This window comes from Arvicanthis niloticus, chromosome 4 (genome assembly GCF_011762505.2).
Source record: "Arvicanthis niloticus isolate mArvNil1 chromosome 4, mArvNil1.pat.X, whole genome shotgun sequence".
Lineage (NCBI taxonomy): Eukaryota > Metazoa > Chordata > Mammalia > Rodentia > Muridae > Arvicanthis > Arvicanthis niloticus.
In genome coordinates this window covers 95,908,611-95,934,003 of record NC_047661.1, presented here as the reverse complement: position 1 = coordinate 95,934,003, position 25,393 = coordinate 95,908,611, and positions in this window count along the sequence as shown.

The window sequence follows — 25,393 nt, the reverse complement described above, 5'->3', positions numbered from 1 at the left end:
GCATGTTGCATGTTGAGCCTGATATAGCTGTCTCCTTAGAGTTCTGCCAGAGCCTGACAAATACAGAGACAGATGCTCACAGCTAATCATTGAACTGATTATGGGGTTCCCAATGGAGAAGTTAGAAGACTGAAGGAGCTGAAAGTGTTTGCAGCCCCATGGGGAGAGCAACAATACCAACCAACCAGAGCTCCCAGGATTTAAACCACCAGCCTCTGAACACATAGGAAGGAACCCATGGCTCCAGCTGTATCTGTAGGGGAGGGTGGTCTTGTTGGGCATAGGTGGGGGAGAAGATCCTTGGTTTTGTGAAGGCTGGATACCCCAGTGTGGGGGAAATCGAGGGTGGGGAGATGGGAGTATGTGGGGGTACATCCTCATAGAAGCAGGAGGAGGGGGGATGAGATGGGGGTTCCTGTGTGAGGATGGGGAAAGAGGATAACATCTAAAATATAAATAAAATACCCAATTAAAAAAAAACAAAGAAAAACCACTCTCAATATACTTTTATATAATAAGTTAAATCATTCTACTACATGTCTTTATTTTATTTGCACATTTTAAGTAAAACATGTTTTATTGAGCTACTTTCTTTCATTATTTCTTGCACAGTTGCCTCTTTGCTGGGGAACCATTTTTTAATAGAAAAAGAGAATAGATTCTTTGTTTTTTTGTAAATCTATTTTGTTGACATATGCTTCTTTAGAATGCATTTTACAATTTACACATGTAGACATTCTGTTTTATTTTTGCAAATAAAAAGATGCCCATATGTGACTACATAAATAAGGTAACATATTCAAACTCTTAGCATTCATCTATTTGATCTTGTATCTATCTAAGATTCAAATGCCACTAAGTATGTCAAGTTCCCTCCGCTGATTTGGGCAGCTTTTTGAGATTTTGATTGGGATAACCTTTAAGAGGTTGATAGTTTCAAAAAATCGATAAAACAATCATCACTTTTTCTAACTTTATATTACTTAAAATAATCACTGAAATGGGACTTTAATAATTAGAGAGCAAGTTTTTAACAGAATTCACCTTTCGGCACGAAATCACCAGAAACTAATTATTCTGCATCATCAAATATCGAATTAAAACTTTAAAGTAGCACACAGAGTGAGACTGGATGAATATTTTAAGTCATCTTAACATTTGTTAAGATGAATATCAATTCAGGTGTTAAAAAGACAAAAAGCAAATACTGGTTTAACAAAATGTATAGAAGGAGTTTTCCAAGGTTTTAAAATACACTCCTCAAAAGTGGGGTAGTGTTCACTAAGTTAACAGCCCTATGACAGCTTCTGGTGCATATGTATTTGTTCATACTCTCGCACTGACCCAGATAACATGCAGCTGAGTCAGGCAAGATTACATGAGTTGGAGATGAACAAGAGAGAATGGCATGGCGGCTAGATTTCTCCTACGGTCAGGAGGGACTGTTTAATAACCCAGTTCTCTTGTGAGTTCCAGGAATGTAATCACAGGTGCTTTGGTTTCCATATGTCAGAGCCACGTTGAACCCAAAGGACAGCAGTGCACACCATACACTACACTTTGAAACCTTGGTTCTGTGTAATTTCTGGGAAAGGTTAATTTATCCTTGCCTCTGTTGTTTTCTCTGCGAGGTGAGGAAATACCAGTGCCCACTGATGGATCAAATGCTACCCAATTGACTATAAGAAGTAGTTTTGTAAGAAAGATCATTGCAACACACAGCTAAGTGGAGCTCTCTAGATTGTAAACAATATCCACACATCTTATGTTAGCTGCATAAAAAACATTGGAACATGACCATATTTTTATGTTGATAAATTGTTGGCTCACTTTGCTTGTTTATAGAATAATGAATGTTTTCTATTTATTCAATGCCATGATGTAGGCCCTGACATAACACTTCACTTTGTCTATGTGAGCTGCAGAAACATGGTAACAGAACAGTGGCTTTATTTTTTATTTTTTTTACTTTTATTGATTATTTTATTTATTTACATTTTACATATTATTCCCCTTCCTGATTTTCCCTCTGCAACACTCCCATCCCATCCTCCCTCTTCCTCCTCTCCCCTGCTTCTAGAGGGTTCACCCCTCCACCATCCCCCTGATTCCTGCCTCACTGCCCTAGCATCAAGGCTCCACAGGACCAAGAGCCTCCCCTCCCATTGATGCTAGATTAGAGATTAGGCCATCCTTTGCTATATATGCAGCTGGAGCCATGGGTCCCTCCATGTGTACTCTGGTGGATGGTTTAGTCCCTAGGAGCTAGGGGGTGGGGAAGGGTTCTGGTTAGTTGATATTGTTGTCTTCCTATGGGGTTGCAATCCCCTTCAGCTCCTTCAGTCCTTTTAACAGGAGAAATCAGGAGGCAATGCGGAGTCCTCAGGCTAAAAGAGCCATCCATTTTGCTCTGTGACATAGTGCTGAGAAATTAACAGTTCCATTTTGCTCAAAGATGAAAAAAGCATTTTGCCATAAAACAAATATGAAATTGAGGGAAAATATACATTTGAATTCTTGGTCACCATAGAACCAGGCAGCTTTTTAAAGTGTGATCCAGTGTTGATGAGGGTCTTAAGAAGTAAGGATTTCAAAATTCAGATTTTTTTTCTTATTGAGAAATGGAGTTGCTCATCCCCTGCTTCCTATAAACAGGTAAACGGATCAAAATTTGGATCCAACTTCCTTATAGATACTTAAATAAAACAATTTAAATTCAGCCACACAGTGAAGACAGAAATTATATCCTGCTGACTTTCATCCTCTCCATCCTGATTTTTCTTCCCTGGTTTTCCTGGCTACCTCTTCCTGCTTAAATTCTCTTTTCTTTGTCGTGAGGCTAAATGCTGTACAGGGATCCCTGCTAGTCTCTCCTGTCATATCTTTTCTGTCTTTGTTACTTATTAACCAGCTCACTGGGGGGAAACTAATTACCTTTCCGAGTCTCAACATCTTCAATTGTTAAACAAACAAAACAAAACATTGCCACCCACAAAACAGCCTCCGAGATTTGCTGAAGGTTAATTCAGAGAGCAAGTGTCAATGGCTACGCCTGTCACTCAGCTGGGACTTGACACATGATAATCCTTACTGTTATAGGAGCTATAAGAGAGGTAAGATAAGATGTTCTGGAAGTGCATGGAAAGCTGGAGATCAAATCATAAGAGAGTCAGTTATCAGGTTTCACTAGTGATGTCACCTTTCATTTTGTTGTGTCCTAAGAGCTAAACAAAAGAAAAATATTCAATGAAGAGCTCTGGATATGTGTTTTAAGGAAATTGGCCAGTCATTTACATCAAATAATTTGGTGATTTTTTTTTCAATAATTAGTTGATCAGATTAAAGAACTCAATTGATTTACTATTCCACACTACTTTCATACAAAATACTACATTTGTTTTCTTTTGATATAGGATTTTAGATTCTGATTCATAGAGTCACTTTCCTGTAGAAAGAAAATGCTATAAACTATAATACCGCATTTAAGTGGATATAAAGTCAGCTGTATTAAACAACTGAATACATTAAATTTGTGTAGATGGAAAATAGTGGAAATTGCTTTACAAAGAACATTTTATCTTAAGCCATTATCAGCTACTGGAAGATTTCTTGCACTGCATTTTAAATAATAATCATACAAAGAGTGTATAAAATGTGTGTACCATGTTCTCTCCTCCTACATGTAATGGAACAAAATATCTCTATTACTTTCTAAACTTCTGGGGCAATAATTTCCTCAGTTGATTTTCCCAGTACAGCTGCATGTACTAGTTTCCCACAGGCTGATAAGCTTCTCTCTGTGAGCGACTACTATGACTGTTGACTAAGTGACTGAATGGCGACACTGACATAGAGATGAAGCCACAAAAGGAGAATTTACTGCTATGAGGTACTAATACTATGATTAGTTTGTTTGACACAGAAATTTTTGTGTTAATAACTTGCTTCCTCTTGAGACAACATGGTGGGAGATGGTGGGGTCTTTAACAGGTACAATTCAGTGCTTCTGTGCCCTCTGAGGTCATTATGAGAATGTGTGCCTCTCCAGTTTCCTCCTGCTGACTTAATCCATCCCTTCTAGATGTGTTCCACTGTATGATGCCCATAGCCTTCTGCCATGTGTCCCAACCACAGCTGAGTCAATACCCAGGCCTTGCTCTTGGATCTCTGACACCATGAATAAACAAGCCTCTTTTGATTTCTAACATCAGCTCACCTCAAGTACTTCATTAGAGTAGTAGGAAATAGATTAATATCATTGTAGTACATAAGGAGTTAGAACAATGTTAAGTAAAAGTGGATGACTGATAAGAGTTATGTGTATATGAATATGTATAAATTTATGTTTAGCTTATAGATACAGAGAGCTTGGTATAGAAGATTTATAGGTATGTGTATACATCTGGGTTAATATACAAAATTACATCTCGCTTTTTTACCTCGAAAGGCCTCCAAGCAAAAAGCCTACAAGTAACAAATACATCTAATTTTCAAATTTTATTATCTAATTTAGTTGCCCAAGAAATTGAGTCAGAATATCTGAAGAATGGCAGGTTCTAGGACTGATGCAATCATGAAAGAATACTGTTCCTGCCTTGCTTCCTCTGGCTTGCCCAGCTACGATTCTTATAATCAAGCTCACTGCCTATGGATGGCACCCTCTCCAGTGGGCTGTACATTCCTATATAAATTAACAATCAGAAAAATGTCTCACAGACATGGCCAAAGGTCAATCAAATGGAGCCAATTCCCCAACTGAGGTTCCCTCCTCCCTGTTACATCCAGATTTATGTCAAATTCAAAGCTATGATCCCAGATCAGGAACTCAAAAACTTGTGTCTCCCTCACATGAGAATTCTGATTTATAATGTATTCATGTGTATATGTAAAGAAAGTATAAGTGTGAGAAAAGTCTAAAATCTAAAAAGGGAATTGAGTGAGAGAAATATTTGGTGATGAGGGAGGATGGGTGTTAGCAAAGGGCAAGTAGAGGAATAACGCAGATGAGAATGTTGAGGTGGTGTGTTGCATGTAATTTTAAAAATCCACACTATCATCTTCCTGGGGCCATACTCTCCGCTCAGCTCTGAGAACATGCTGCGGCTGGTTCCACTCACGACATAGTTCTGCCAACAGCCAGCTGGTTCCCTAATAGGGGACTTTGTCCCCTCAACTCGTTCTTCCATGCCCGTTCCTCTGGCTGTCTGCTTTCTCCTCCTTCTACCTTAGCTGTAGATGGAAAACACCAGACAGCCTTAATATTTTAAAACTAGCAAAATAACCCAATGCTTGGCCTGGCCAAAGAATATCCTGCCCCATCCTCCTTAGCCTACACTGCCTGCGGAGGCTCCAAACTATTGGTGCTCTGAGACCTACATGTATGCGGCTTTCTCCTCAATATCATCTGCCCTGACTCTTCTCTCTTCTCTCTCGTCCCCTTCTCTTCCTCCTGGGACCTAGAAAACCTTTTTCTACCAACTCTACTGATACAATCAACAACCAGTTAAGGAAACAAAGCCTCGACTTATACAATGGTGGTCAAGGGGATAAACAGATATTAACCTGTGAGCTTCAGGGGACCCATGACTGGTAGAGTTACAGACGCATGCTACTGGGCTCTTTTACAGGAGCTGGGGATCTGAATTCTGGACCGCTCGCTTGCACAGATAACATTTTCTTCACTGAACTCTCCTCAGTCCCACATCTTTAACTTTTTTGAGATTACCCATGGTGCTTGCTATATGAGACACATCATCTTACATTCTATCAATAGTATATAAGATCCACTTGATTCACCGTCACACCGTAACCTCTAATTTGCTTTCTTGTATTTCACTAGATATTCCATCGGTTGTGTAGTGATATATCACTGTGGTTTAGATTTGCACCACACCAAAACCTTACACTTCATGGTAGCTTAAAGAGGAGTAATCAGATGAGCCCAGAATGAAGTGGATATTAGAGAAGAAATAAACAAACACAGATGGAGAAAAGTAATGGAGAAAGCCCATCAAAACCAAGAGATTGCTCTTGATCTCCTGTTCCTTTCTTGCCCTCTTAGGCTTTTCCTTCTCTCCTCCCTGCCCCCTTCTCTTACTCCTCTCTCCATCCCATGATATATTTGCTAGGTTTCTGGAGGTGCCCATAGTTTTGACATCTTTTTATAAATTATGACAAGTATACATTAAAGTTTGTGTGCATCTTTTTAACATTCCTGTCCTAGTGATGTCAAATTAGGCAAGGCAGAGTGGAAGTGTGCTTCACTTGCTCACAGGGTAAAAATTTATCCTTTATCATTTGTTTCTTTGCAAGGAGATAATTGAGAGGCTCTCAGTGTTAAATTGTTTGCACTCTGTTAAATGATTTGATGTTAATGGGCCCCAGATGCCCTGAAAAATGTTCCCACACCCTTGATGGATCCCTCCATACACTCATTATTGTCTTAGCATGGATGAACATATTAACAAATTCTAGGTCACCATCTGCAAAGATGTTATGTTGTGCCGACTTTGAATATATGTATTCTTACAAATTCTGTGTAAATGGATGGCCTTTGAGAGATGTAATAACAAGAGAGTATAATGATTAATAACATTCCTTTATTGTTACAAATCCAGCAAAGGAGTTTTGCAGGTCTACCTACCTATAAATGGTATGACTTATACCATTCTATAGGCCCCAGCTTTCTTGTGTGAAAAAAAAAATAGGAAGAATCAATAACTTTCCAGTTCATTACAAGAATTCAATAACTATTGTGTAAAAGGCCCAGTGCCAAGTACATAGTAAGTGATTTAATAATTAAATGGTTTTGTTGTGAAGATCGCATAGTAACTTTGCCAATGCAAGAAAAAACACGTTTTAATTTATTTTCAAACTGTGTTTTCTACACTTTTCCATTCCATAGCCGTTACTCCTGAATTAGGCATTCCCTGCTAGAGGTGCATAGGACTCAAGAAATAAACAAAGGTCAGAAATCACAGAAGGTACATGACATTTGCAAAACTCAGCAAGCAAAAGAATCCTACAAGACACACAGATACCTGTATGTCCCACATATGTCAACAGTTTTACTTGATGAGGCAAAAGAGTTTCCCACAAGGGGAGATGCAAAAGGGTGGAGAGAGAACTCCAGGGATGCACTTTACATGGGTTTTTAACCATGCTAGGAGTGTGCTTCTGAGTGATTTAGCTGTCTTTTAGTCATCCATGTTTTTATAAACAGCTCTCAGCCATGTTTCTGACACTATGATAAAATCACATTTCTTTTATTTTTTTGTTACTGCCCTCTCTAGGATAAGGAGACAATTTTTCATATCTACCCATGAAAATCAAGTAATACAAATAGTCATCTTTTGAGATCATTTTTCCCAACAGAAAGAACATAGATATAAAAGTAAATTCTCTATGAAAGTAACTTACTGAACTTTTCCAACTCCTACAGCACATTACTTATGGTATTGAATTTAAAATAAAGGACTTCCTGATATGAAGAAAAATTAAGCAAAGTGAATATTGGATGTTCATCCAGGAATGGGACATTGATGTCATCCCCCTCCAATGCACAGGGGACATTTTAGAAGAAAAGGCAAAATAAATGTAGGAGTGGAAGAAAGGGATGGTAGATTCTGAAACACTGTCTTCCTGGGACTACATGGTAATTGCATTCTTGAACTGACAGAAACTGTGATCACCAACACATGATCTATGCAGGGCTGCTCCTATCAACTCCTCTCATGGAGCAACAGAGTTGTGGAGACGTTGAAAAAACAAAAAAGAAAGCCGTTGCTTTAGATAATGTTCATTCTGTCTGTGAAGAAGTCTTAGCCCATTAAAGTCTAATAGTTCCTCCAAGATTCTTTTCAAGTAGGTGCCAGGTACCAGGTTGGGTATTAAGCCATAGGCAGCATTGTGTCAGAGACAGCAGGCCATTCATGGAATTGGCCTCTCTTTTTTTTCTGCCTGATTGCTATCTTATGGGAGTTAATGATAAAGGTTTGCATTTTATAAGCTGCTACAATGGCTTCTGTTTCATTTGAGCATCATCTCAGCCCAGCAGAAGCTTTGGAATAATTTAAATATTTTATCATATTGTTCTCTATTCAGTCTTTTTCCCAAGTACAACAGTCTCAGCCTTTGCTTCAGAGTCAACTGACTTCTTTTTGGTACATCCACTGGCATTCACCTCAGAAGAAGCAGTAGGAATATTATAGTCCCAGCCACACCATGGATTCGAGATCAGTTTGAAAAGGCTGGACCAGGATATTTTCCTCACACTCAACATACCGTGTAGCCTTTGTTGGAGTGTGCCTAGCCGCTTTACTGGCCTCACTGAGCCAATGTTTAAAATGGACGAGATCTCACCGTACCCATATTCTCTCTCCATAGTCTGCTCAGCATCAAAAAAACTAGTCCATTTCTATGCTCATTTTTTTATTTTTTATTTTTAAAGCACAAATTGCTTGAATAGAAGAGTTTCATTATGAACATATGTATATAATGTACTTCGATGGTATTTGCCTACCCTCATACTCTCTCATCTCCATTTCACCATTGTTAGCATAGTCTTCCTACCTTGTCTACCTTGTACTTTCATGACTTTTCTTTATTTGTAGCCCAGTGAGTGTCATGAGGCTTGATCACAGGAGGATAATGAGTTATTTACAGGAGCATTTACCAGCAGCTATACTACTGAAGAAAATGTTTCTCCCTTCTCCTAAACCATTAATTGCCTTTAGATACTTGAGGACATTTGGGGCCTCATGAATTCCTTCTTGCTCCATGAGAGGAGTTGACAGGAGCAGCCCTGCATAGGTCATGTGTTGGTGATCACAGTTTCTGTCAGTTCAAGAATGCAATTACCATGTAGTCCCAGGAAGACAGTGTTTCAGAATCTACCATCAAAACAGAGGATCATCGCAGAATCAAATAGATTTTTAGCCTTGGCTAATTTTTTCCACAAAATATTCAACACATAAGAAACATTTCAGACTGTGAAATTTGTCTTAATTTCTGTCCACCTTAATGAATTTATTCTTAATTCAATAGTAGAAGTTAGCTCTATGTAACCATTGCCTTTAGACCATTTCAACATAGCAAAATGTGTCTCATGTAGCACACTATCCAACGGTATTATGGTATTATTGTAAGCCTAAAGCAGTAGGCTTTTATTTGGAATATGCAGAGAAATAAACATTCTCTCTGCTCGTGACAATTTTACTAGAGAGCAGTTTGTCTATGGAACTTGGAAATAAGGCCTATTAGTCCAGCAGCAACTAGAGGCACAAAGGACTTTCTATTACTGACAGCAAACGGATTAGGGAAAACCATATCCTGAAACTCACAGCTAATACTGTTATTACTTTCTCTTCTTTTATTTTGTGCTACTGTTTCTTAGATGTGTATTTATATTCTAATGAGAGAAAGAGAGAGAGAAAAGAAAAAGAGAAAGAGAGAAATAATGCGGATTTGGGTTAATGGGGAATCAAGGAGGATCTGAAAGGAGGATCAGGTAGAGAGCAAATCAAAATCAGAATGTTCTATGTAAATATCTACTTTGAATGAAAAAAAACCTATTCTCCTTTTTAAACACAAACAACTCTACAAAGTACAAATATCAGACTGTTCTGTGATTGTCATGAATCAATGAAAAAAAACAAAGAAACAAAACAAAAGATCCTGCTAGAAGTGGTAGTACATTCCAGTAATCGCAGAGCCTGGTAAACTAAGTCAGGAAATCCTCAAGGTCAGCCTAGACTGTTTAGTAAGATACTGTCTCCAAAGAAACAGACAGGGGCAGTGGCATAGTCACGTGTGAGCACAGACAAAATAAACACAGCATATCTGCCACAGGAATAGCCAACTTATCTGTATCTCCTGGCTATGAGAGTGGACACTTTGCTCCTATGAAACAAACAAGCCAGCCCTATTTTGCTCTTTTTTACATCAAGACAGGGCTCACCAAGGTGGAGATTACAGAATTACAAGTCTCCTCTTAGCACTCAGTCTAGAGTAAAGACCCACCTCCTTAAAGCCTGTCCCAATTCACAAGCCTCAGATAAACCTTAAAGTAAATCATTTTGAAGACTTATATCGAGATGTTCACAAGTCGGGCAGGCAGCAAGGACAGTGAGCTCCAAGTGGGTTGAAAAGATACCAGTAAGGGCATCACAACACTTTCCTCTTCATTTTCATTTATTACACTTTAAAAATATTCATACACACTCACATATATTCATTTATTATACCTTTTCACATTTACTCTCATATATATATATATGAGAGTAAATATATATATATATATATATATATATATATATATATAATTCAATATATATATGTATATATATATTGAACAAAAGTCCCTCATTTATCCACTCTTATACCCCTATCAAATTGCTTCTTCTCAAAATCTTCAGTCTCCATTCTCCAGCTTCCATATCTTCATTTGTGTGTGTGTGACCCATTGCATTTAGTTATGGTGGCCTGCATGGACATAGATGAGAGAATATTATTAAATCTTATATTTCAAACCTGAAATGCTTAAGCCCTAGCAGTATAATTTCAATTATGCATTCATAAATTCTATGATATCTTTGAAATATTATGATGCATCCTACAATAAACAACCATAGTGCTAAATTGTATTTCCATGGTAAGGGATCCTGCTCATCAGTTATTACTCAGTTAGTTATAATTATTGGAGAATTACAATTCATATTGAGATTGAAATATACTATTCATTAAACATGTTCTCTTGACTTGGACGCAATGAGAAAACTCTCTTCTCCAATGCCAAATGTTAAAATGTTTTAAGCGAGCTATTGTGGTCTTGGTTCTATTTATTACCTCTGGATTTCAGTTAAGTATTATTAGCATATTATCATTTCCTTTGATCCTTGGTTTTCCATTTATATACTCTATAAATCCAAATTCTCTACAATTATTTGTTACAGTCTCTCAACCAACATTTCAGGTCAAAGATGTTCCCAGCATGGTGGATCTTCCCAATTTGGAACTATCTTGTTTAGTTATTGCCTCAATTCAAAAGTACATCATATACTATGGTAGTTTTGACATGGATTAATCTGATAGAAAGACAGAATAGAATCTAGAACAGATTCTTACTATATTTTTTATCTTATTCCAAAATACTTATCAGATTTTTGATGGTGGAAAAATATTTAAATGCTCCATTATTTAAAATGTCCCTTCATTAATCTGGTACCAAAAAAGGCACTTAGTAACAGAACTGCTTTCTGTTTTCTCAAAATGATAAAAAAGAAGTTTTCTCTGATCACTTGTTACTGTCAGAAGCATAGGTAGATGTAGGTATCTATGAAGCAGTCAACTCTGAGTGCCTTCATGTCTGAAGATGTAGGTGCTGATGTTACATTTATTCAACAGCAGATTTCATGTTTGGCTCTAAATATTATTCTTCCAACGGCATTTTAAATACTCTGTAATACTTTTGATTTCCAATCTACCTAAATTTTATGTCATCCAAAAATGATACAACAAGATCATGCATTCAAGTAGAAAATGTGGGTTTTTTTCTGTAGATTAAAGAAAGAGTTAACAACATCTTTTAGAGGTGGTCATTATTAAAAATCTAGCTAGTAATAAATAACTCAGCCATATCTCTTTCATTTTGACAGTGAACAATTTTCTTTCAAAGGACTTTTTGAAACTTTGGCATTGTCTTTAACATAACTCCAAACCAATATCTAGGAATACTATTAACTATAATGTATTCATCTGGCATGACTTAATGACAAAATTCTTATCTTTCCCCCTTTTAAGTTTTCAAAGATAAACCATATTATCATTTTATAATATTTTCTGTCACAACATCAAGCTCAGTAGCTCATGGGGAGTCACTAACTTTATCTTAGTTTTAAAATCTGCGTGGTATGTGCTAATCCTGTCTTTCTCAGTTGCTATTTGACATAGCTTTCTATATATCACCCTAGTTGGCTTATCAATTTTATCTTAATTTTAAAAAAATAATAAATTCTTCACCAAACTCTAAGAACAAATGTTTTGAGCAGAAAAGTTTAAGAATGTGATCCTTTGATGTCTCCATGCCACAAACCCTTTGGAAATGACTACTAACAGGAAGATACATCAGTGAAATGTTCCAATTAGGCCAGTGGCTTTCAAAATAATGATAGCAAGTTATATAGAGAAATACATTTACCATTCAACTCTCTTCCATTCTCTGTTACACACACTCATGCACACATATCTAATTTTACTATATGATATTTCCAATCTTTTCTAGAACAAAAGTGCGTGCAAACCCCATTATACTGTTTTGTGGCTCACAAATAATGGAGTCACAACCAACGATTAGGAAATTACTGCCCAGAACAGCCTTTGCTTCTTCCTGTGACTGAACCTGATATTTCACAGGCATTTTTGTAACACTGTCTTGACTTTTGATAGTTAAATTGGTTGAACTGTGTTTTGGTGACAATACTCACATCTCATTTCCATAAAACAACAATCATTCATCTTACTGTCTTCATGCACATGGCAAGCTTCTAAGGTATCCTTATGAAAGGATGAGATCTGAGGTTAGCTTTCGATTTGCCTCTATGATACCATGATTGTCAGTCAGGAGGAAACAAGAAGTCTGGCAAATGATGAGGCAGCTCTCCACTCAAATATGACACCATGAGTCCTGTCCATGTTTATTTTACTTGTCAAAACAAGTCACAATAACTCCCTCAGATCAAGGTTACCACATATATATTATCCTATTGTAAGCCTAAATACAGGAAGAAATAGAAATTTATCAGCACCCTTAAGAAGAGGTAGCACAATGCTACCTGTAATCATCAAATTCTGGGGTGGGTTTCCATCTTTTATCCAAGCAAGCCAAGAGGCTCAAAGCCAGGAAGCCTGGTTGTCAGGGTTTTTTTTTTTTTTTTTCAGTCTCCAGTTCTTCCTCCTGGGTTGTCCTGCCTCATCATTTTCCATATATGTCATGTTTGGAGTAGATGTTCATGACTTGCTCTAGAAGTTGGGAAGTTGAGTTTGGAGGCTAGGTCACTCAGTTATGTGCTTGTTGCAAGAGCTGAGTTTTTTCTCCCATCCCCAAGCTCCCAGAATAACAAATCTGAAACTAAAAATATATTTACAAACACCTTAGTCATAAAATTTGGTGTATTCTTGAACTAGCTCATGAATTAATATCTCATTTATTCTGGGCTAAGTTCTGCCATGTGGCAGGTTAGCTCTGATTGGGTTACATGCATTCTTTTTTGGGGGGTTCCAAGTCCTTTTAGAATCCATCTGTACCTGGCTTTGTTCCAGAGTCCTTTCTGACTACTGGGTGTTCCACTTCCCACTCTACCCTTTCCTATAGGCCACAGGTATTTTATTGGCAAGTGATGATGTATCCAATATACAAGATAGTCTCTCTACTTCTTGTATTGCAAACACAAAGACCTTAGTTTATCCCTAAAGCCCACATTTAAAAAGGCCATCATAATGATATATTATTGGAATCAAAGCACTGGAGAAATTGAGACAAACAGATCCCGGAAGCTCACAGACCTGTACTTCTTCTAGTCTACTTACTTAGTTCTAGAAAGACTGTCTCAAACAAAAAAACAAAACAAAACAAAAAACAACAACAGCAACAAAGGTGAGAGCCCCAAAATGGCACTTGAGTTGTCCTTTGGCTTCTTCAAACAGGGACCACCACTCTGATGTACACCTAGGAATGGGAAAATCACTGGTCATTATATTGTAATTCTCTTTTGCTCTATGCTGATAGATATTTGGTAAATGAGCTTCTCAAATGTAAATGTAAAAATTCAAAAATTATTTTGTTTTCTACCCAATTTTTTAATACTTCCATGTATTTTCTTGCTTTTTCTACACATCCACCCCATGTCTCACTCTCATTAAACACATATTGACTTACAATCCTTTTTCTAATCAATATTACTCCATTAGAAGAAATTGCCGATTGTTACTATTGTAATTGGGGCTTTGCTCTGAAATTAATTAATAGATTTTAACGTGGGGCTGAAGACCAAAGCATCGACTTGATCTTGCTTGGATAGGCTTTGTAAAACAAGGCTTTACTCCTCAAAATTTTCCATGGTTTTATCTTTTGCCCTTGATATTATTGTGAAGTAGTTGTTTCTCTAATCTAATGAAAAAGATCGCCAAGTCCAGACTGTCTATACCCTGTAATTCCTGCTTGCAAAAGGAGTAAACTCTGCTTACCTTCTTATTGTCATACCTTTTCAAATTAAGAAATGAATTCTGGCAGACAGTTTTCAAGTCTCTGTGTCTTGAGGTCCACGTTTATTACCAACTTGTGCATCATTCCAATTCCTGTAGATAACGGGCTTGTACAAAACTTGGCACTTCATAACATGAGTTACTAGCTTCCTAGCCCACAGTAGCAGTTTCTGGCTGTTATTGGCAGATTGTCATTTAGTGAATTCTCTGAATGATGCCCACATGCTAAGGATTCCAGTGCAATTTAAAATCCCATCCAACACTCAGGTTATATTGTACTGCAATCATAGAAATTCACAGTCGGTTCCTTTGCATTCACACTATGCATCAAGTGTCAGTCAGCTAGAACTCTGCAGAAGTTTATTCCTTACTCCAGAGACAACACAAAGTATTGGTCCTGGTTCTCATGTGGAAGTCCTCTACGTGGAATTCAGGATCTTTCTCCTTCCTCATTGTTTTTAGCACCACCCTAGGGCTTTATCATCTTTTTCTCTAGACAAGCTTCACCAGCTACAAGTCATACACATTCATTTGGCTCATACCCTGTACTCTATACTGTAATCTCATGATCATACCCAAACACAGAAGAAGCTGCAGAGTGTCATTTTTAGTCCAGCATCTGCTCTCAGCTACAAGTGTATGACTTCAGGAGAGGATAATGGATATTTACAAAGGTCTAGTCTACTTAACATGCAGACATGTGCCTGAACACAAACATACCTACTAACACATTCCTGGCTATCTACTCTTAGCAGATATGGTACTAATTAATATATTAATCTAACAGTTATTCAATATTTCTTTGAAAGAGTTTTTATGGAAAAATAATACATTCTAATCTAAGCTTTATTTCATATAATCTCTGCTAAGTGAATCCTCTTATTCAAGAAACTTGGGAAACACTCATCTAAAGGAAAAAAAAGAATATTGGTTTGTGATTTTTCTGGAAAAAAATTCATAGCTTTTATAAATGCATTGATATAAATTTTCAGAAAAGGAATATTATATATGGATTCCCCAAATATTACTCTACATATTACTCTTCATTTTAAAGGTCACTTTTTGTCATTTTGATAAGAGTTTGCCCAGGGTACTCAATTTTGGTAATGCCATTTTGTGTTTTGAAGAATCTAAAACATTAGTGAGCTTAAACAAATCAAAATCTGAGTTACTAACTCTAAAACAATATCACGTACACACACACACAGGGAGAGAGAGAGAGAGGGAGAGAGAGAGAGAGAGAGAGAGAGAGAGAGAGAGAGAGAGAGAGAGAGAGAGAGATGAAGACTTCTGTACTGAACTTTACCTCTGTAAACTGTGTCTACTCTTTTGCAGCAGATTACTGGAAAGAGGTGTCCCGGAGTCCTGACATGTTGAAATGTAGAATAGCTCCAACTCTGACAGACAGAGGCCAGGCAAGTTGTTGTTACTATCAACACAATGAAAATCTGAGTACTATTCACAGCACCAGAGAGCAGGTCTTGAGTCCACAGGAATCCTACCAAAGGAAAGCATGTTCTCAGTTCTATGAAGTCTCTACTCATCTCTGTGCCTCCTGCCTGCAACCAGAGAATAAAAATAATGCCGAAAACAAACATAAGATTTTGCTAGCTGGCCAAATTTCAGATCAACAGAGCAATTGGGAGAGAGCCAAGGTTTAGAAGCTTGCATGTTGAGAGGGTCCACAGATCACTGAAGATGAACAGAGCCATAACAACACCAACACAATTGGCACAAATGATTGCAGTGCTTTTGGCAGGCTCAGGAGCACAGCCTATAGATTGGATGATCCTGGAAATTAGCACAACCGTCTCCTCAAAATGAGCATGTGTGAAGCCCTAAGTCACATGCAAGGTTGTCTATGACCACAAGTAAGAAAGCAAGTAAACTTTACTACTATACATAATGTGTGGTTAAGTTAACAGGTTGAATATAGTAATTCTAGTGAGCTGTTTGATTATCCAAGACAATCCAAAGCACCAAATATCAGTATCTAGAGTTCTGCCTAGGAACTCCCATTTACCACACCTAGGAAGAGTTAACAAATAACTGTATAGTTATCTGCAAGCAGTTATTAGAAGTCATAAATTATTGCCTGTATCAATTTTAAATAGATGCTTCTATCAATTTGCCAGGAAAATGGCAATTTCCAGGAGGGGAAAGGTTATATGCCACTGGTAACAATATAGAGAGAATGGATATGGAAATGAATGCATGGTTTCTATTCTGAAAGCAAATGTTGATTGAAAAAGATTGACTATCAAATCCTGAGGCTCAGCCCTACTTTAGTTGCTTACACTTCCTATCTGTAAGCAAATATTGTAGGCATTTCAAAATCTATTATTAACATTCAAGAAAAAGATACAAGTTCCTTAACAACAGGATATTTTCTTTACCAGCAGGATTACTTAAAAAGAAAAAAAAAAGAATGCAGGCATAAAGTGGAATTCACAAATTTTTTGTTGTTGTTCTATTCTTTATGAGATGTTCTCACTTTAAAGCCCAGGGTGGCCTTGAACTCATGATTCTCGTGCCTCAGTTTCTTGACAATTTGTGGATCTTAACTGATTACTTCAGGAGTTTTGGTAATATGTGTACCCATGCCAGAAATACTGCAATCACGACACAGATTCTCTAATCCATTTTAGACAGTTCCACAACACTTTTCTTGTTTTACTGCCAGCTTCTCTCCCTCATTCATTTATATTGGTCTTCTCTGCTCTGACTTTTCATGTATTAGAATCCCAGGCTGTGTGTTCCCTGGTGTGAGGATGTGTGCCATTCAATGTAAAGGTTGTAAGGGTCATCAATATTAGTCAATAAAGTTGACGGTATTCTTGGGTTTGAAAGTAATGTAATATTTGACTGTGTAAATATACTTCTGTTGGTGGATAGTGCCTTGATTAACAGTTTAGTTTATTATAAAATAAACTGTTAAAACATCCTGATATGCTAAAGTATTCTTGTTATGTTTTTGTGAACATATATTTGTTTTCAGCTTGAGAAAAAACAAGATTTCTTGCCTCAGAGATTGGTACATATTTGCTTTGTAAAAAATGTCAAGTAGTTTTGTAAGTGGATTAGACAGAGACCTTGTGTTGATGCAGTTTCATTAGTATTTCCAAAAGTTACAAAACTAATAATGTTCAATACATTTTCTTGTAAGCTGAACAAGTTTATTCTACACCTTATTTCTGTTGAAGAATTACTCTTAAGACCTCTATAGAAAATACTGATTCTATATGGATGCATATATGTTGTTATATACACATATGTATACAACATATATAACATGTATATTTGCCTATTTTATAGTACAACATAGGTAATAAATGTTCACTAAATTAAACATAAAACTCTCCCAATAATTTGAAAAAGTTAGCATGACGTTGAGAATTTCTAAACATATTTATCCATAGAGAATTGAGACATACACATGGGGTTGGAATACATATGTTCCTTGCTATTAATCCACCACCAAAATTTATTCAATACCTCTTCTACATCAAGTAATATTTGGTACATATATATCTACATGAATGACAAATAAGAGACCTTCTTGTAGAGTAATGGAGAAGTCAAACAATACTATATTTTCAGCATAGAGTACAAGAGAAAAAATATGAACTTTACTGTTAAAATGTGAATCTAGGTCCAGGTTTTGATATAAGCTACGTATGGGACTTGCAAAAGGTCTCTGAGTGACAGCTAATCTCCTGCATAAAATGCACTCAGTGTCACTTCTCTCAGAAGCTTACTACTGAAGGATTCCAAACTGCCCCAGAATGCTTTTTATAGTGTCCCACCTTCTAAAACTTCTTTGATAATTATATACAGGTATAGAAGGTACTTTGATAACATGCACTTTTGCTTCACCCCTCCCAAATGGTTGCTTTCAATAACTCTGTTATTTTTTTCTTTTTATCCTGCTGAGTCTAGTTAGAGTTGCCAGTATGCGCATGGATGGAGCGTCCTCCAGTAGAACATGGAAACTTGACAGTGACTACACTGTCAAAAAATTGAATTCTCCATCCCAGAGTCCCAATAGTTCTCAGTTTGGGGCAGGGCCTCATAATCCCCTCCCTGGTCAATACTGACATGTGGTCCAGATGATCTAAAGCAGGTCTTATACAGGTAACTGCAGCTGCTTTATATTAATAAAAGAGTGGTCCTGTCATGTCCAGAAAACAGTGTTTCATAACAGTCTTCCCTGATCTACAGCTCTTACACTGTCCCCACTGCCTCTACAGTGATGTTTCCTGAGCCTTCCAGGTAATGCAGAGATATATATGTTGCATGTAAGCAAGAGTAAGAGGTTGTTTTGATGAGGGTTAAGAGCTGAAATAATCTCTGAGTATAAGGATAAGTAGAAGGTAGCATTAAATAGGCAGACATCATTTGTTGTAAATTATAAGAATTTGGTTTTGGCTTGTCAGCATCAGTGGCTTTATGACTTAGAATTCCTAAAGGGTATGCCCTCTATTCTGGCCTTTATGTCAATAAACTGCCTCTCTGCTGTGTTTGCCTTCACAGTTCAACCTGGCCCTAAATATCTTTGTCCTACTCAGCTTCTGATTTGAGGATGTGTTAACCTACCATGGTTAAAATAGCTGTTAAGGCATAGCAAACAAACAAGTTCACCAGTTAAATGCCAAGTAGGGCATAACAGAATTTTATATTCATTCAACCTGCAAAATAACCATAAGGAATTGTTGTGTCTATTTTATAAGTATGGAAATTCAACCTCAATAGAGTAATACATCGCTACAGACTGTGAAACTATCTTGTTAACCGGCTTAAAAAACAGGTTTATTTCATATAGCAAAATAATTATTTTTTTCTTTATTATTAATAGAAACATACTCTTTCAATCTTTATTCCTTTCACTTCATACTAAGGAAAATAAGAGAATAAGTCCCCATAGCAGGGGCAGAGAAAAGATTTCATGTGTTCTCATTTGTCATAGATACTCTATTTTGCAATCTAGAAGGGGTCATGTGAGCAGGAAAACAGGCAGCTGTCAAAGCCATGTGGAACTGCATTTACAGAAAGAGTGATCTCATAATACCTGAACTCTGCTCTCCAAGACCCAGGGGATAAAATATATGGTCACTGAGTTAGTTTAGATATGTGAATCATGAGTTTGTGGAAACAAATAACAGATATTAGCATCAAAGGCACTTGCTTTTAAAAAGGCATCCAACTTTACCAGTTCAAGGCAAAGGATAGACCTGGTGCTGTGTCACAGTGGACCAGAAGGATGAGTTTTGTTTGAATTTTGAAGTTTATATTATTTATTGAAATTCATTTTTATTATTATGCTCCTAGAAGAGTTTCTAGACTCCAGTTCACCAGGTTCTATATTTTCTGCTGTCTCTTACAACTTCTTAGGTACTTTGTCTTATGCATGAGCCTGGACTTGAAGATAATAGAGATGCTTATATTTTCTTTTAATACACTCAGTAAATTTGTAAGGACAACAACCATCATTTTACAGAAGGTACACGTGGGGATCACAGAAGTCAATTATTATTCTTAAGCATAGGGCCCATAAGGAGTATAGAGGAGTCTAATTCAAGTTGGCAAAAAGTCAATATTCTTGGCAGTATACTGTCCTGCTTGCCTGCTCCTCTGTCATACCTGGCCACCTGGGCTCATAATGCATCAACCCCAAAGCATATTTATTTTGTAGCAGATAGAGTTTTTTCCCAAGCCTTTCCAGCAGCAATTCTCAAACTTTACACTGCATAAATATCACCTGGAAGCTTGTGAAAAATGCAGATTTGCCACCTGACCGTGCTTGGGGATGTGATGGAAAAGTTGAGGCACACATGTTAGGTGTGATGAGAGACACATGCCAGAAGTGCAGATAAGCTCTGCATGCCAGTGCCTGCCCCATTGCTACAAGGGAGTAATGTTTTCAAATATCTCGCAACACATATAAACCAGGCTCAGTACAGTAAGTTGAGACTTCCTTCTTTGGGAGGTAATTATGAGATTTTCAAACTTCCTCTATTCAGCAGAATTCCTTTACTAGTATACAGAATTACAAACTAATTCAGACTTATGCTCAAGTGCTTCAGAACAGATAAAAATATAAATATTGGCAGAGTTAAATCATGGGTACAATTTTGTCTTTGACTGATTTTAGAGGGAGATGAATGTAGAATCATAACAACTTAGTATGCATTGTACATAATGTACATAATCTGCTTTATAGCAAATTGATGAAAACATGTCCAAATAAGGGTTGTGTGTCAAAGCACTCCCTGACTCAGCGTGTACCACTCAACAGAATATCCATACATTTTTATTAAACTGTTAAACAAAAAGCTCACAAACTTATTCCAATTGATTTAGCAGCAAAGAGTTGGTGAAATGCCATTTTAGAATTTATTATTATACCAGTTAATAGTCTATCACACAAAATTATTTTGTATCAAAAGGATGTCCACCAGATTACATTCTTCAGATTAAATGACTGAAAATAACTTTGGGCTGAATTCAGAAATCATAATTATATGGGGAAAAAACACCTTGTGGAGTGTAGATTTGTTCATATGTGGTAAACACATCTGTCTCCAAGAGCACATTTAAGAGAAGGTATTCCCAGGCACTTTAGCAACTGAGCCAAACTTTATTGATTTTAAAGCATTTAAAATACAGGAGTTTTAAGGGACAATGATAATTTTAACACACAGGGGCTTTTCTTTGATTTGTTTTTTGTTTGGTTGGTGATTTTAGTGTTTCGTTTTTTTGTTTTTGCCTCTATCTTGAAAGAATCATGTGACCCTGTTCATTCTCTTTCAGCAACATTTTCACTTGAATTTTTAGTTTTTATTTTTTTTCTCTTCCCCCCCCCGCTAACTTTAGACCTCTTTGTCTGCCTTTTTCTCCATCTCTGTGAAATTTTTTTAATTGAATATTATGTTTATTTACACTTCAGATGTTATCCCCTTTCCCCATCCCCCCATAAACTCCCTAGTCCATCTCTCCTCCTCCTTTTTGCTTTTATACCATTTTAATTGCATGCAATTATTAAGGTCAGTTCTAAGTTGAGGAACTAGCAATAAAATAGATGCAAATAGTCTAGAAACAAGCAAGACAATAAACACAAATAGTCAAAGAACACGCAAAGCAATAAACAAAGTTCCATGATCACTATTTCTAAGGGCTTATCAAGAAGACCAAAATATCTGAGCCTACTTCTCTGTCCTAGTCCAAAGTTATTTTCATGCCTGAAGCCTACTTTTTTGTTCTAGCCTAAGATTTAGATTCCTGTCTGAAGCCCATTTCCTTCTCCTTGGCCAATGTCAGATTCCTGCCAAGCAGCCCCATAAGCTCTCCACATCTCCCCCCTTTTTCCATTTCATAAACAAGACTGAGCCTGTCTTAGGTCATTCTGACAAAAATGCCTTCCTTACCCATCGTGTAATATGCATTAGCTAAAACAAAGCACTTATGTCTTAGATTGGTAAGGCTCTGTACAGAATCTTACCTGTCCTTGGCTTGCCAGCCTGTTAATTGAATAACTCTGTCTGAGGGTCCATTTTCAGGTTCAAGCCATGTACTTTGGCGGCCAATATGTTGATGCTGTTAAAGAAAAGCTTTAACATGATGGGCAGAAATAAAAGTATTCCCTGGACAAAAAGGGCTAGCATGATCAAGCTATATACACCATTCTTGAAGCTTGACCAAAATAAAAATGCTGACCTCAGGCCATGGGTAATTTTATCAGCAGTATCTGCCGCATCAACGCTCAGCAGAGCAGCATTCTTTAAATTCATAAACTCACTATGCAAAGTTAAAACATCCAGAGAGGTGTTAGAATTATGCCAAACACCCTGCAAGTGTCTTTAAACTTTTTCCTAATAATAATGAGTATCATTTTAAAATTTAGAAATAACACAACTCCATTGGTATTTGGCATGACACTTGAGATGACTCCTTACTCTTAAACTCTGAACCTTCTTCCGATAATTTGAATAGGATAAAGAGCATCAATTCGTTGTTCCAAATACCTATCTAAATCCTCTTGTATACTCAACACATTAGTAACATTTTTTTTTTTTGCTAAATGATTAACAAAAGTAGCTGTCTTAACTTCTTGTGTCAAATCAATTGCAGAAGCAGAGGTGCTAGCTATTAATGTAATTAAAGCTGTTATACCAGCAGTGATCAAGCCCACTACCTTCTTGTTTCTGCTTAAAGCCTAACTTCTTCCAGTACTTGCAAGCTTTTTACAGATAGCCAAGTTTCTGTAATACTCAAGGCAATAAGACAAAAGCTGGTTGATAGACCACCATAACAGACATGTCAAGTTTCAACACTCTAACACAATTAGAACATGTACGATCAATGCAACTTACAATAAATACTGTGGAAGAAACAAAAGTAATTTTAACTTGAGAATTTAAAAAGCCTTAACATGTGCACTAACTCTTGTTTGAAATTCAGATCCTGTCCCAACTTTATCTCTTGCTAACATAACATCATAGAGAACTGTAGCTAACTTCCAAATATGTCTCTGAAAATGTCCAGATTCAGCCTTCCAAATGAAGACTGTTATTTCCAATATTGGATTGATTTTTTAGATCAGTACACGATTGAGTCCGAATAACTGGTCACATTTAATAAAAATACAAAGTCATTATAACATCTCTTTTTGATTCTCTGTCCCACAAGGTCTAAAAACTTGAGGCAAGGCTGCTTGTCCCATCTGGAATATAGGAAAGCAAAGGTGGGTCAGGAACATATGTCCAATACAGCTTCCCAGTCACCATTCTCAAGGCACTCAGCAAGCATATAGGTCAGCATCATTCTTTGTTCCAGCATCAGCATGTCTCACCAATCGCTCTGGCAGCTACCATGCTCCTTCAGCATCCAGCAGAAAAAACACAAATATGCCATCTTCCCCACATTAGATAGCTGATTGGGATCATGCCATGTGCCAGTAATTGGATCTTTCCTTTTTGATGAAAGATTCTATGGCCGCTACATGCACGTTCTCACTCTCTAATGCACTTTAAGCAGCCACCACCATACTTTATTCATGGTGACTATGGACATAAGCACAGCCTGCAATGAACAGGCTTACATTGACACATGGCTATTCTCTTGCACTTGGCCCTTGGGCAGCAATGCCCCTGAGATAAGGACCACCACATACCTCTGGTGGTCCTCTCTTCTGTTTGTGCTTTATTTACTGCTTCCACCCATTTTCCCAGAGGCTATTTGTCAAGATTGCACTTCATGTCTTCAATTTTACTCTACATTCTGTATCCTTGGTTATTCAACTTGAGGAGTCTATCTTCAGACCAAATTCCCCTTTCAAGTTCTAAGCAGATTAGAACAGAACACAATGGACATGCACACATGAAGATATAGTGGGTCTCTCAGAACTGTTTATTCACAGAGATTCTTTTTCCTCTCTATATTCTTTTGTACTACTCAGGAAACAGAATCCCCATTCATTAACAACCTAAACCCATCAAAAGATAGGCAATGCCCGAAGAAACACTTTCATGCCTTCCCATTCAGATACAACATGCTGAGCATATATTGACTTTCTTTCCTTTATGCAACCCATACTGAACTTCTGTTTTCTATTTCTCCTGATGCAAGTAGGGGGTAAAAAGTAAAAACCACAGTAACTCAAGCACTTTTCAATCTTCTTTTCTTCCTCCTACTCTGACAACTTTAAGGTTACCAACTACCAGCAACTACTGATGGCATCCATTGCCTTCTGCTTTGTGTTCTCAAAGTCTTTAGAGACATCTGTCTGCAGCTCTGGCTTACATAGGTGTTTCTTTTTTCAGTAGATTATCACCATCATTTTATACAATAAAGAAATTACATTTCATTCCATTCTGCATGCCCTCTATAGATTGGAATACTTTTACTACATGTTGACTGAGTGAAATCAAAGAACAATTATTTCTGTGGCAAACTGAAATAAAATTTAATCAACAAAAGTAGTATTTTATAATATTTGGAGAATATTCAACTTAAACCATAAACATGGTTTATAGCAACCAGGCTATGACATTAGTCACAGTTCTTAATAAACCAGAATTATTACCCAACCCATTCAGGAAAAAATTCCTAAGTTAAAGTAAAACATGTAGATATACAGAAATATATTTTTCTGAACTGTATACATAAAATGTGTTCCTAGGAACTGAATGACCATTTGTTTCAATAAAATAATAGCACAAACCTTCCCTCTGAATCCAATTTCCATAATGATGCTAATGTTTACCTTAAAGGATACAGCTCTGTTTCATTGTATATTCTTACAAGTAAAGGATTTTGTTTTCTTCAAAGAGACATGTACCATTGAAAATTCATTTGATATTGTTCTTCTTCCTGTGGGGTTGCTAACCCCTTCAGCTCTTTCAGTCCTTTCCCTAACTCCTCCATTGGGGTCCCATGCTTCTTCAGATGGGTTGGCTGTGTCAATCCACATCTGTATTTATCAGGCTCTGGCACAGCTTCTCAGGGGACAGCTATACCAGGCTCCTGTCAGCAAGTGCTTCTTGTCCTCAACAATAATATCTGGGTTTGGTGTCTGCAGATAGGATGGATCTCTAGGTGGGACAGTCTCTGGATGGCCTTTCCATCAGTCTCTGCTCCACTCTTTGTCCCTGCATTTCCTTTTGACCAGAACAATTCCAGATTAATATTTCTGAGATGGTTGGTAGCCCCATCTCTCAACCAGGGGCTATGCCTGTGCCTGGATATGATCTTTAAAATTTCTTCCTCCCCTTTGTTGGGTATTTCGGCTAATGCCATCCCTGATGGTTCCTGGGAACCTCTTGGGTCCCTGGCATCTGGGACTTTCTAGTGGCTACCCCCAGTTTCCCATTCTCCACTGCTACACATATCCTTTCAATTTCCTGACCCTGTGTACTTCTCCCTGTCTCCTCCCACACCTGATCCTGCCTCCTTTTCCCCCCTTTCCTCTCTTCTTCCCAGATCCCTCTCTCCCTCTACCTCCTGTGATTATTTTCTTCCCCCTTTTGAGTAGGAATGAAACATCCACACTTTGGTCTTCCTTCTTCTTGTTTTTTATATGGTCTGTGAGATGTGCCATGGAAAATCCAAGCTTTTTTTTTTTAATTTTGGCTAATAA